At 41.8% G+C, this 12,637-nt stretch overlaps 1 protein-coding gene across 1 annotated transcript in view; it reads left to right on the top strand.

The window, feature by feature from the left end:
- The window catches only part of cog6 (component of oligomeric golgi complex 6), a 119,701-nt gene that overhangs the window by 49,139 nt on the left and 57,925 nt on the right, over nucleotides 1–12,637 (top strand).

Below are 12,637 nucleotides of genomic sequence, written 5' to 3'. Positions count from 1 at the left end.
TAGCACTTGCCTGTTAAATATTTTGTAGCTGATAAAAGCTGTGTTCTCTGTAAACAGAGGAGAGCTGGTTTCAGGAGAAACCACTCTATCCTCTGCAGTCTCCCAGTCTCTGCCGCCCAGCTTGGGACCCCCCCCCCCAAGCTGGTTGGCACGGGCCCCTCCTGCTGCAGCCGTCACCCACTTTGCCTCAATTTGGATGATGGACTGCTTCAAGTTTAGTGCACATAAACAATGTCAGATGTATATGAGTTGTCTTTAATTCTGATGTGTGCCATTATTAGAGTAAACAAGTAATAATTGTGGATTAATTGCTGTATCTTGTCTGAGGTAATTGGAGTATAAACGTAATTTCATTGTTGTTGCACTCATGTAATGACAATGACAATAAATCTCATCTCATCATCTCATCCAGAGGCATACAGTTTTAACTTACGGTTAAAATTTTAACAAAACTAATTTCAGACATGTTATTTAAATTAACGTCACTTCTGAAGTTTACGAAAGTGAAAGCAACAGCTATATGTTTTAGTTTTAAAGTATTGCACTAATTTTGAGGGTTTTAGTGTGGACATGCTGTGTCCAGGTGCATTATGGGTAATCTCAGTATAGTCACGATAGGAGAAATGCATTTGAGACGCTCTGATCAGGCTCCACACAGACGTCAGTATTAAACTCTTTGTATATTGTGCCTAAAACTCTCATGAGAATATATTCTCTCAGTTTATAGACATTGTTATTGTGGTTGTTTTATGTAAAAAGGCCAGAAGAAGCTCAGGTTGCTTCTCCACGCAGATGAAACGTAGCACATAGATACTTTGGAATATTTGTTTTGGCAAGTTTTCACAGTCTCTACTGCCATCTACTGGCCAGTAGTAATGGCAGTATTCGCCTTAAGTATTGCGATATCCCATCATCCTTTGTGCGACTGAGAGTTGTTGCAGCCTCTTGCAGCAGCTAAAGAAATAAAAATGTACATTTTGATTGTATAGTGTTCATTTACAATTGTCATCATGTATTCTGTTTTTTAAACAGCAGCAACTCTCTGGCATGCAAAAAAAAAAAAACAAACAAAAAAACAAACTGGTACACAAAGGATTATGGGTAAGGGTCTGCGCATCTGGCCGCCAGTAGATGGCAGTGTTCTATGCATTTTGACCCTGGTTATATCAGACGGTTGAAAAATCACAACTTGACTTTTGTCTTTTTTTTTAACATACAAATAAAATGGCATATTTTACAAAAGCACATTTATATGGAAATACCAACACACACGTCACGTCACATTAACGTGTTGGTTTTTACATAGAATGAATGAGTCAACCAATCAGTGTTAGTGGAGGCTCATTTACCCATAATCCTTAGCATCTGTCTGTTTGTTACTGTTGGGAAAGTGTAGGAACACGGACCCACAACAGGGGGCGCAAATGAACGGACAATGGAGGAAGTCAAATAACAACACTTTACTGTTGTGAATAAGCACAACAAACACAACAGATTACAACAATAGACAAAGAAGTCAATTCACAAAATGTGTCACGTGGGCAGGGTCGAAGATAAGAGACGTCTGTCCAAAGCAGAACCGGAACCACACGATTTCCTCCGCCACCGAACCCCGGGAATACTGGAGCCACCAAGTCCCGAACTCCCAGGTGGCCACTGCCTCCGCGTGTCGGATCTGGTACTGCTGGCGAGGAACAAAAACAGTTAAATGTGGGTGCGTTTGCACCCAGCAACCCGTATGGCGGGAAAACCACCTCCACCTCTCGTCGGAAGAATGTCTGCTATTTAACGCACAAAAGTAACAAAGTGTTAATGTCAAAAAGACAACACAGTCGGCTGAGTACTGTACCTCCTAGGTAGAGCGATATCTCGGCAAAGAGGTGGAGATGTCGTCTTGCTGATATACCACTGCTGATCAGATGATTGGTGACAGCTGTCATAGGCGATAAGTGACAGCTGTCACCCCGGCTGCTCCTGTGAGGCGGCAGCGCCCTCTGGTGCCTGGAGCCCGCACTCCAGACAGGGCGCCCTCTGGTGGTGGTGGGCCAGCAGTACCTCCTCTTCAGCGGCCCACACAACAGTTACAAAACTTCTGAATTAGTGCATTATTTAAGATATGTGTAATATTTTAACTTTATACAAATGACAGAATTGACATTAATGGAATTATTATTTTTTTATTTTTTTAATCAAAACCATAAGTCAAAACTGCTTTATTTTCCAAGACCTCTGCCTCACGGTGGCACGGCTGTATCCTGTTAAGGGATAATGGCTTGTTTTGTGTGTGTGTTTTGTGTGTGTGTTTGTTTTGTGAGGAGCTTAGCTCCTCTCAACTGCTTCACTGCTACAAAATATGTAGTAACAGGAGCTTCCAGCAGTGGGCAGGGCGCACAAAGACAGAAGTTGTTGCAAGTGTACAGGAGATAATACTGAAAGTTATCGGTTAGCTGTAGCTTCCGATAAATTTTTGGGTGGTTTATCAGTTTAGCTTTATAAAAAATAACTTTTCAGTGAGCTGATTGGCTGTTATCGAAGCTAACTTTTTGGTTATCTGTGCTCACCACTGACCACTCACCAGTTGAACATGCTTTTCTCTTTGAAAGCCTGAGGTAAATGGGACGTTCAAGACATTGTTCAGAAGAACTGCGTAGTTTAATTAAAAAGTTGATTGGAGAGGGGAAAACATACGCAGGTGCAAAAAAAGTATAGGCTGTCCATCTACAGTGATCTCCAATGCTTTAAAATGGACAAAAAACCAGAGACACGTGGAAGAAAACACAAAACCACCATCAAAATGGATAGAAGAATAATCAGAATGGCAAAGGCTCACCCATTGATCAGCTCCAGGATGATCAAAGACAGTCTGGAATTACCTGTAAGTGCTGTAACAGTTAGAAGATGCTTGTGTGAAGCTAATTTATTTGCAAGAATCCCCCGCAAAGTCCCTCTGTTAAATAAAAGACATGTGCAGAAGAGGTTACAACTTGCCAAAGAACACATCAACTGGCCTAAAGAGAAACAGGAATATTTTGTGGACTGATGAGAGTAAAATTGTTCTTTTTGGGTCCAAGGGCCGCAGACAGTTTGTGAGACGACTCCCAAACTCTGAATTCAAGCCACAGTTCACAGTGAAGACAATGAAGCACGGTGGTGCAGCATCATGATATGGGCATGTTTCTCCTACTATGGTGTTGGGCCTATATATCGCATACCAGGTATCATGGATCAGTTTGGATATGTCAAAATACTTAAATAGGTCATGTTGCCTTATGCTGAAGAGGACATGCCCTTGAAATGGGTGTTTCAACAAGACAATGACCCCAAGCACACTAGTAAACAAGCATAATCTTGGTTCCATACCAACAAAATTAATGCCTCGCAGATGTGAAGAAATCATGAAAAACTGTGGTTATACAACTAAATACTAGTTTAGTGATTCACAGGATTGCTAAAAAAGCAGTTTGAACATAATAGTTTTGAGTTTGTAGCGTCAACAGCAGATGCTACTATTATTGTGAACACCCCCTTTTCTACTTTTTTTTTACTAATAGCTCAATTTCATAGCCTTAAGAGTGTGCATATCATGAATGCTTGGTCTTGTTGAATTTGTGAGAATCTCTTTTTAGTCACATAGCACTACTATTATTCTGAACACTACTATATATATATATATATATATATATATATATATATACATACACGAGGTCTGTCCATAAATTAACGGTCCTTTTTATTTTTTCCCAAAACTATATGGATTTCATTCATATGTTTTTATGTCAGACATGCTCGTGCACCCTCGTGCGCATGCGTGAGTTTTTCCACGCCTGTCGGTGACGTCATTCACCTGTGAGCACGCCTTGGGAAGGAGTGGTCCCGCCCCCGTCGGATTTTTCATTGTCTGGAAATGGCGGAATGAAAAGGACTTTTTTTTCCATCAGATTTTTTCAGAAGCTGTTAGAGACTGGCACCTGGAAAACATTCGAAAAATTATCTGGCTTTCGGTGAAAATTTTACGGGCTTCACCGAGAATAAGGACTTTAACTACATCATCTTGGTATGGCACACCTGTGAGGTGGGATGGATTATCTCAGCAAAGGAGAAGTGCTCACTATCACAGATTTCGATTGGTTTGTGAACAATATTTGAGGGAAATGGTGATATTGTGTATGTGGAAAAAGTTTTAGATCTTTGAGTTCATCTCATACAAAATGGGAGCAAAACCAAAAGTGTTGCGTTTATATTTTTGTTGAGTGTGTATATATATATATATATATATATATATATATATATATATATATATATACGAGGTCTGTTAGAAAATTATCTGACCTTTTTATCTTTTTCAAAAACTATATGGATTTGAATCATGTGCGCTTGCATCAGCCAAGCTTGAACCTTCGTGCGCATGCGTCGGGCGTCGGGACTGAGCCGCGTAATGGCGCACAACAAAAGCACATCAGTGTTGGAAACCATTCGGAAGATTCAGACGGCTTTTGGTGGCTTTTCAGTTGAGTGAGTATCCGAGAAATTGTGTGACAGCTGGGCATGCCACAACATGTCCTGTGAGACTTCCAACACGGAGGTGTTTTTTGTTGTGCGCCATGAGCGGCTCCGTCCCGACACGCGAATTCCTCAGCACGTCTTTCATTACAAAATCTCCTGTAACAGTGGAATGTGCCGCAAAAGTGCTGATGTCCACATTTTCTGCGATTTCTCTGGTAGTCACACGACGTCCTGGATCAACACAGCCTTCACTTTGGAAATGATCTGGTCATTTCAGCCTGTCGATGGCTGCTCGAAGTGCGGCGCGCCCTCCGCTGCTGTGGACCGTCATTAATCCAGTTGTAATCCTCCTTAATATGTGTGACGCCGATAGAATCTTCACCGAAAGCCATCTGAATTTTCCGAATGGTTTCCACCTGGCTGCCTCACACAGTTTCTGAAAAAATTTTCATGGAGCAAAGCGGCAGTCGCTCAGCCATTTCCCTGACAATGAAAATCCGACGAGGGGGCTGGACCAGTGCTCACTCAAAGCCTGCCCACAGGCGAATGATGACAACGACAGGCGTGAAAAAATTCACGCATGCGCACGAAGGTTCAAGCTTGGCTGATGCAAGCGCACATGATTCAAATCCATATAGTTTTTGAAAAAAAAAATAAAAGGTCGGTAACCTTTTCTAACAGACCTCGTATACACACACACACACATATTCACAAATGCATACATCCATGCACAAAGCCCCCTAAACGCTGCTCTCGGACGACCCCTGCAGCATTCAGGAGTCTCATTGAGGTAGGAACAAAAGAGTTCTTGTATCTGTTCAGTTTGCACCTTGGGACTCTGTATCATCTCCCAGATGGTTGAAAGTTCATACTCCTGATGGAGGATATGGGATGGATCACAGAGTATTTTCTGTGCTTGCCTATAGACAGACTGCTTATAGATGGGCTGAAGGGGAAGGATTCCGGTCCTCCCCATAACCTTCATAGCAGTCTCCACCAGACAAAAAAGCTTTCATTTTAGCTGAACCGATATGTTTTCATACCATGCTGCCATCCCGTTTCTAATGATGCTTTCCAACACCGCCTGGTAAAATAAAAGCATAACTTTCTGGTCAACACCAAGCACCTTAAGTCGACGTAAAAAATACAGTCTTTGCTGTAAGCAGTTGAACATATCCCAGCATGCCTTAACCCAGCCATTACACCTTGCTATTAAGGTGGGTGCCATTGCTGAGGCATTACCTAGATTTACAGAATTTGATATTATCTCACTAGGCGTGCTGACAAAACTCATAACGTCTACAAAAAACACAACCAGCTTATTTGATCCTATACCAACAAAACTGTTTAAGGACCTGTGGCCCACTCTTGTGCTGGAAATGATTACTCTCTCATTAACTTCTGAATCTGTTCCTAAATGTTTCAAATCTACAGTGATTAAACCATTACTTAAGAAACCTAATCTTGATCCTAGTGTATTGAAAAACTATAGGCCAATATCAAATCTATCATTTTGCTCTAAAATTCTGGAAAAAGTGGTTTCACAGCAGTTTGTGGACTGAGAATAATCTTTTTAAGCCACCGCAGTCCGCTTTTAGAAAATATCATTCCACAGAAACAGCTCTCACTGAAGTGGTGAATGATCTTCTGATTGCAATGGATTCAGACACTACTACAGTTCCGGTGCTGTTAGATCTCAGTGCTGCGTTTGATACTGTGGATCATCATATTCTCCTTGATAGCCTGGAGAATCATTTTGGGATTACTGGGAGTGCCCTTGCATGGTTGTTCTCACTGTGTTTCGATAACACTACCTCTAACCTTAGTGACATGAAATTTGGGGTTTCACAGGGGTCTGTCTTAGGCCCCCTGCTTTTCTCCCTTTATATAGCACCCCCTGGGCACATATTGCAGCATTTTGGGGTTACCTTTCACTGCTATGCTGATGATACTCAGTTATACATGCCGATAACTGCTGGTAATCTCATTCACATAAAATCCTTAGAAGATTGCCTTGCATCAGTGAGAAGCTGGATGTCTACCAACTTCCTACTTTTAAACTCTGATGAGACTGAAATGATGGTCACAAAATGGTCACAAAAATGGACATAGAGAGGACTTGTGACCTTGCCAGAAAGATGTCGGCATCGATTAATAGTCTCTGGTCCCCTCCCCTCCCGGGGTACTGATGAGGCGTTTAGCAGGCTGACATCATTAAATAGGTGGCTGGCGCAGTGTTGTCAACGCAAGGCTTTAGCCTTATTGAGAACTGGCCTCTTTTCTGGGGCCGCCATGGCCTGCTGATGCCGGACGGCCTCCACCCTACTGGGGAGGCGCTGCCCATCTTGTCTGCGAACATAGATAGAGCTCTACAGGGAGGGTAACATTAGGAATCTACAGCAGGCCCCGGTAGCAGGTGATTAGAGGACTCTGCAAGGCTTATTACAAATGTGGGTGTGGAATCCATTAGCTTAGCGGGGGGAAATTAGTGCAGACAAATCACTATGGTGATAGTGCAGTTCATCTGTCATTGAGGGAAATTCAACAAGTTGAGTCTGTGGCCTCCTCCCGTAGACATGTCCATAAAAATCATAGAGGGATATGCTTTGCAAAACTTACCCATACTATATTGGATCATGTTGAAATTGAGGATGGCCCCAGTGGTTGTTCCAGTAATAGGCAAGATTTCTTGTCTGCTACTACAACGTGCGTGGAATGTCTCAAACCTAAACCTTCTTCTAGGATCTTAATATGTGCTGCTCTGGAACCACCTCTAAACCCAAACAGTTCAACTGTCAACCCCACTGCGGTCCTTAGACTGGGTCTCATTAACATAAGATCACTGCTCCTCAAAATCATTGTTGATTAATGATTTAATTATTGATCATCACTTAGATATGATGGGTTATGTGAAACCTGGCTTAAACCTACAGCTGTTCCTCCCCTTAAATGAAGCCTGCCCACCAGCATATAACATTTAGTCACATCCCTCGTGATGTGAAGCAAGGCGGGGGTGTTGCTCTATTTATAAATCTAGGTTTAGCTTATAGCTTTGGGGGTCACAAAATACTTGTTGAGATCTGATTCTCCGCTCCGCTCAGGATATTGGCATTGCCAAGGTTCAGAAGAATAAAAATCAGCCGTATTAATTTGTCACTGTATATAGGCCTCCTGGCCCATATTCTGAATTCATAGATGAATTTGGTGCGTTCATCTCTAACTTGCCAACTAGTGCAGATAACATTCTGATCATTGGTGACTTTAACATTCATATAAATAAGCCTTCTCATCCCCTCTGCAAATCATTTATGGAAATTGTGGATGCATTAGGATTTCGGAAATGCATTCGGGATTCGACGCACATTAGTGGAAATACCCTGGATCTGGTTCTCGCACGTGGTATTGCTGTCACGAATATTGACATCATGCCTCTTACATCAGTGGTCTCTGATCACTCACTTATTAAGTTTACAGTTTCGCTGCCGTGTTTAGTGGAACAACAACCTTAGTTGTCACTGCAGCGATGCATCAACTCCTCAACTAAGACTGAACTAGAAGCTAGACTGCCTGATGTCTTAGCCTCACTTTTGACAAATACTCAGTCAGTAGACAGACTTATGGATAGTTTAAACTCAGTGCTCAAATCGACACTCGACATGATTGCACCACCTGTGTTGAAACCGCGCTGCCCCAAATCGCAGTCACCTTGGTTCAATGATTACCTGCATGACTTCAAGCATAAAGCAAGAGGTTTAGAACAGAAATGGCGTCGTTCAAAATTAGGAGTATTTCACCTTGCATGGCGTGATGCTATCTTAGACTATAAGCATGCATTATTGGCTACAAAGTGGACCTATTACTCTGATTTGATCAACAAAAACAAGCATAACTCAAAGTTCTTGTTTGACACGGTGGCAACACTTATTCATGGACAACCACCTGTAGCTCGCTCTCCTTTTACAGCACAAGATTTCCTAGATTACTTTGAGAAGAAAATAGATGACATTAGGTTGAACATATCCCAGCATGCCTTAACCCAGCCACTACACTCTGCTATTGATGTGGGCGCCACTACTGAGGTATTACCTAGATTTACAGAATTTGATAATATCTCTCTAGATATGCTGACGAAACTCGTAATGTCAACAAAAAGCACAACCTGTTTATTTGATCCTATACCAACAAAACTGTTTAAGGACCTGTGGCCCACTCTTGGGCCGATTGTGTTGGAAATGATTAATCTTTCTTTAACTTGTGGATCTGATCCTAAATGTTTCAAAATCTGCAGTGATTTTAAACCATTACTTAAGAAACCTAATCTTGACCGTAGTGTATTGAAAAACTATCGGCCGATATCAAATCTATCATTTTGCTCTAAAATTCTGGAAAAAATGGTGTCACGGACAGCTCGTTGACTGTCTTACTGAGAATAATCTCTTTGAGCCCTGCAGTCTGCTTTTAAGAAATATCATTCCACAGAGACGGCGATCACTAAAGTGGTGAATGATCTTCTGCTTACAATGGTCTCGGACACCACTATGTTCTGCTGCTGTGAGATCTCAGTGCTGCATTTGATACAGTGGATCATCATATTCTATTTGATAGACTGGAAAGTCATTTTGGGATTACTGGGAGTGCCCTTGCATGGCTGACGTCATACTTGACCAGTTGTTCCACTGTGTTTTGTACAGCAACACTACCTCTAACCTTAGTTGACATGAATTTGGGGTTCCTCAGGGGTCTGTCTTAGGCCCCCTACTTTTCTCCCTTTATATAGCACCCCTTGGGCACATATTGCGCGTTTGGGATTACCTTTCACTGCTATGCAGATGATACTCAGTTCTATGTGCCGATAACCCTTACCAAAAAATAGTACTGATAAGTATATAAAAAGTAAACTAGAAGTATACTTGAAACATACTTGCATATACTACTTTTTGGTAAGGGAACTGCTGGTAGATTACCTTGCAGCAGTGAGAAGTTTGATGTCTAGAAACTTCCTACTTTTAATCTGAAAGACTGAAATGATGGTCTTTGGTCCCAGTGAGACATCGGCATCAATTTGACCAGTTAATGCTCAGCCTAGGCTCGTGTGTCATACATCACACTGACAAAGTGAGGAACCTTGGGGTAAATTTTTGATCCTTCGTTGGTCCTTGGCCTCCACATTAGAAATATTACTAGGACTGCTTTCTTCCACCTGCAAAATATAGCAAAGATTCGTCCCATCCTGTCTATCGCTGATGCTGAGACCCTGATCATGCGTTCATCTCTTCTAGATTCGGATACTGCAATGTTCTATTTTCTTGGTTTCCTGCAGTCTAGCATTAGGGGTCTCCAGTTGGTTCAAAATGCTGCAGCCAGACTTTTGACACGAAGCAGAAAGTTTGACCCACATACACCCCATTTTCGCGTCTCTTCACTGGCTTCCTGTCCCAGTGAGATCAGATTTTAAGGTCTGCTACTAACCTATACAATATCATGGATGGCCCCTCCCTAACTAGCTGACCTAATTAAACCTTACGTACGACCCGGGCTTTACGTTCTCCGGGTGCAGGACTACTTTATGTCCCTAGGGTGAATAAGAAGTCTGCGGGTCACAGAGCTTTCTCTTATCATGCCATGTTCTGTGAAAGATTCTGTGGAAACGTTCAAGTGCCGAATTAAGACGCACTTATTTTCCCTTTCATATGGTTAGCATACTGGTACAGTTTTGTTTTACGCTTTTTACTCTTTTAATTCATGTTATTAGTAATTGGAGTGGGCTGCAGCCTCAAATTCACCTAAATTCTGGGTCTTTTAGTGAAGTTTATGGCTAGTGGCCGGCGATCACCTTAGTATTGCTTCTATTTTCTGATTATTGCTGGTAAATTATACAGTATTTTTTTTTTGTCTTTCTGATTGCCTGATTCTGTTTTTTCTCTGTTTTAAGGTTGCAAGATCCATCCAGAGATGGGTTGTGTTTGTGTGGCGACCATCCGTCCTGTGCACCAACAGCAATTCTTGTATATTCATCCGTGAATTGTTCTGTGAATTATTTCTGTAATTTATGTTTGTAGCATGGCCCAAGCAGAGGGTCACTCCTTAGAGTCTGGTCTGCTTGAGGTTTCTTCCTTAGAGGGAGTTTTTCCTTACACTGTTGCTCTGGGGTTGGTAAGGTTAGACCTTACCTGTGTGAAGCGCCTTGAGGCAACTCTGTTGTGATTTGGAGCTATCTAAAGGAAAATAAATTAAAAAAAAAAAGTTGAAAAAAATGTGTTAAAAAAAAGTGAAAAAAATGGTAAAGGGTTGTTAAATTGAGTTATGTAACGGGGGTAGGAATATGTAAGTTTATACTTCCACTTACTCCATTTTGAACATGTCAGGAGAAGGAAATGTAAAATGTTTGAACATGTTTGAAATAAAAATAAATAAAGAATATTCTACTTAACCGTTTAGCTTCTACTGGCATAACAATATAGCTCTCTGTCTGGTTTACCTCATATCATTCTGGTAATTACTCAATCTGTGCTGTTAAGGAATTTTGAATCCAGTAATCCCCTGTCAGTTGTGGTGTTCCTCGGGGCTCTGTCTCTCGGTATTATTTACCTTCTCCTTCTTGGCAATATTTTCAGACAATATGGATATTAGTAGTTCTGTTTACGCTTTGCAGCTCTTGCAGGAATTTAATTGAACCCCCAAAAGAAGGCAGCCGGAGACAGCAGGTACAAATGCAAAACCAGGGTGCTTTAATAATCCACAGTGGAAAGAATATAACAGCAGGGAGCAACGTATTTACAAAACAGTTATCAATGCAGAAACAAACACATGCGTAACTGTGGCAGTCGGCCAGCAAACAAAGAAAGAAAAGGTGCAGCTTCTAAACAATCTCGTCTCATTAACAGGTGTGAATGACCAAAAAGTAACAGAACGCTGGAAAAACACTCCCATGCAAAAAGCTTTATTTAGATACAGATACGGGAGAAACATAATGACACTACAGGGAACATGAAGAACTTGGAACCGGGGAACATGAGGACCACACAGACAGTGGTCTAATCACACAGATTGACACACACACACACACACACACACACACGCAGGGGAGCGACCGCTGTGGATGACAAACACACACATGGCATAGACGATAGGTGTCAAACTGATTCCAGAAAGGGCCAAGAGGGTGCAGGTTTTCTTTGTAACCACCCACTGCACCAGGTGATTTCACTGATTAACATCACTTTGAGCAGATGGAATCAGTTAATCAGTGAAATCACCTGGTGCAGTGGGTGGTTACAAGAAGAAAACCTGCACCCTCTGGCGCTTTCTGGAATCAGTTTCACCCTATGGCATACACACACAAAAACCACGGGTGATGACACATACATACAAACTGACAGATGAGGAGGACGTACATAACACACAGACATAACTCAGACAGGAAGCAGGGGAACACACACACACCCCAATATACCATGACAGAATGCTACACGGGAGACAGACATGACCTACAGCATGCAAAAAACGACAGACACACATAAATGCATAAACGACTGGACACCCACAAACAGTTTCCACTGCTATGCGATGACAACTACCTCTTCTCTATGCCTGCCACCATTCTTCGCCTTAATCCCGTATCAATTGTTTGCAAGATATTAACGTCTAGTTCTCCACAAGTTTCTGAAAGTTAAGGTAATAAAACTGATTCTCGTCGAACCAAATCTACTCTTTGGCAAATTTGGTAGTTTTTCATTATGCGTTGATAATGCCACTGTCTCTGTGTCTCTCAGGTTAAATATCTGGGTGTCACCCCTCGGTAGTACCCTTTCTACCACAGCTCCATAAACAGCATCACCCATCTGCATAGTGACCTCCATAATATTAAGTGTACCCTGTTCATATCACTTTTCCGCAGCAGTACTGCCATATTGGTTAATGCTCTAGTTACATCCAGTCTTGATTACTGTAGTGTCCTTTATATATGGTCTACCACACAAATCTCTCCATAAACTTCAGCTGCTTCAGAAACTCAACTGCTTACATCATTTCCAGAACCCCATCCACATCACGGCCCATCCTCAAGCAACTTCATTAGCTGCTGGTTCATGTTTCGTATTAACTACTAAAATCTTACTCCTAACATTCAAACCCC

Source organism: Thalassophryne amazonica, chromosome 4, assembly GCF_902500255.1.
Source record: "Thalassophryne amazonica chromosome 4, fThaAma1.1, whole genome shotgun sequence".
NCBI classification, from domain to species: domain Eukaryota; kingdom Metazoa; phylum Chordata; class Actinopteri; order Batrachoidiformes; family Batrachoididae; genus Thalassophryne; species Thalassophryne amazonica.
This window is presented reverse-complemented; position numbering and strand designations above follow the sequence as displayed.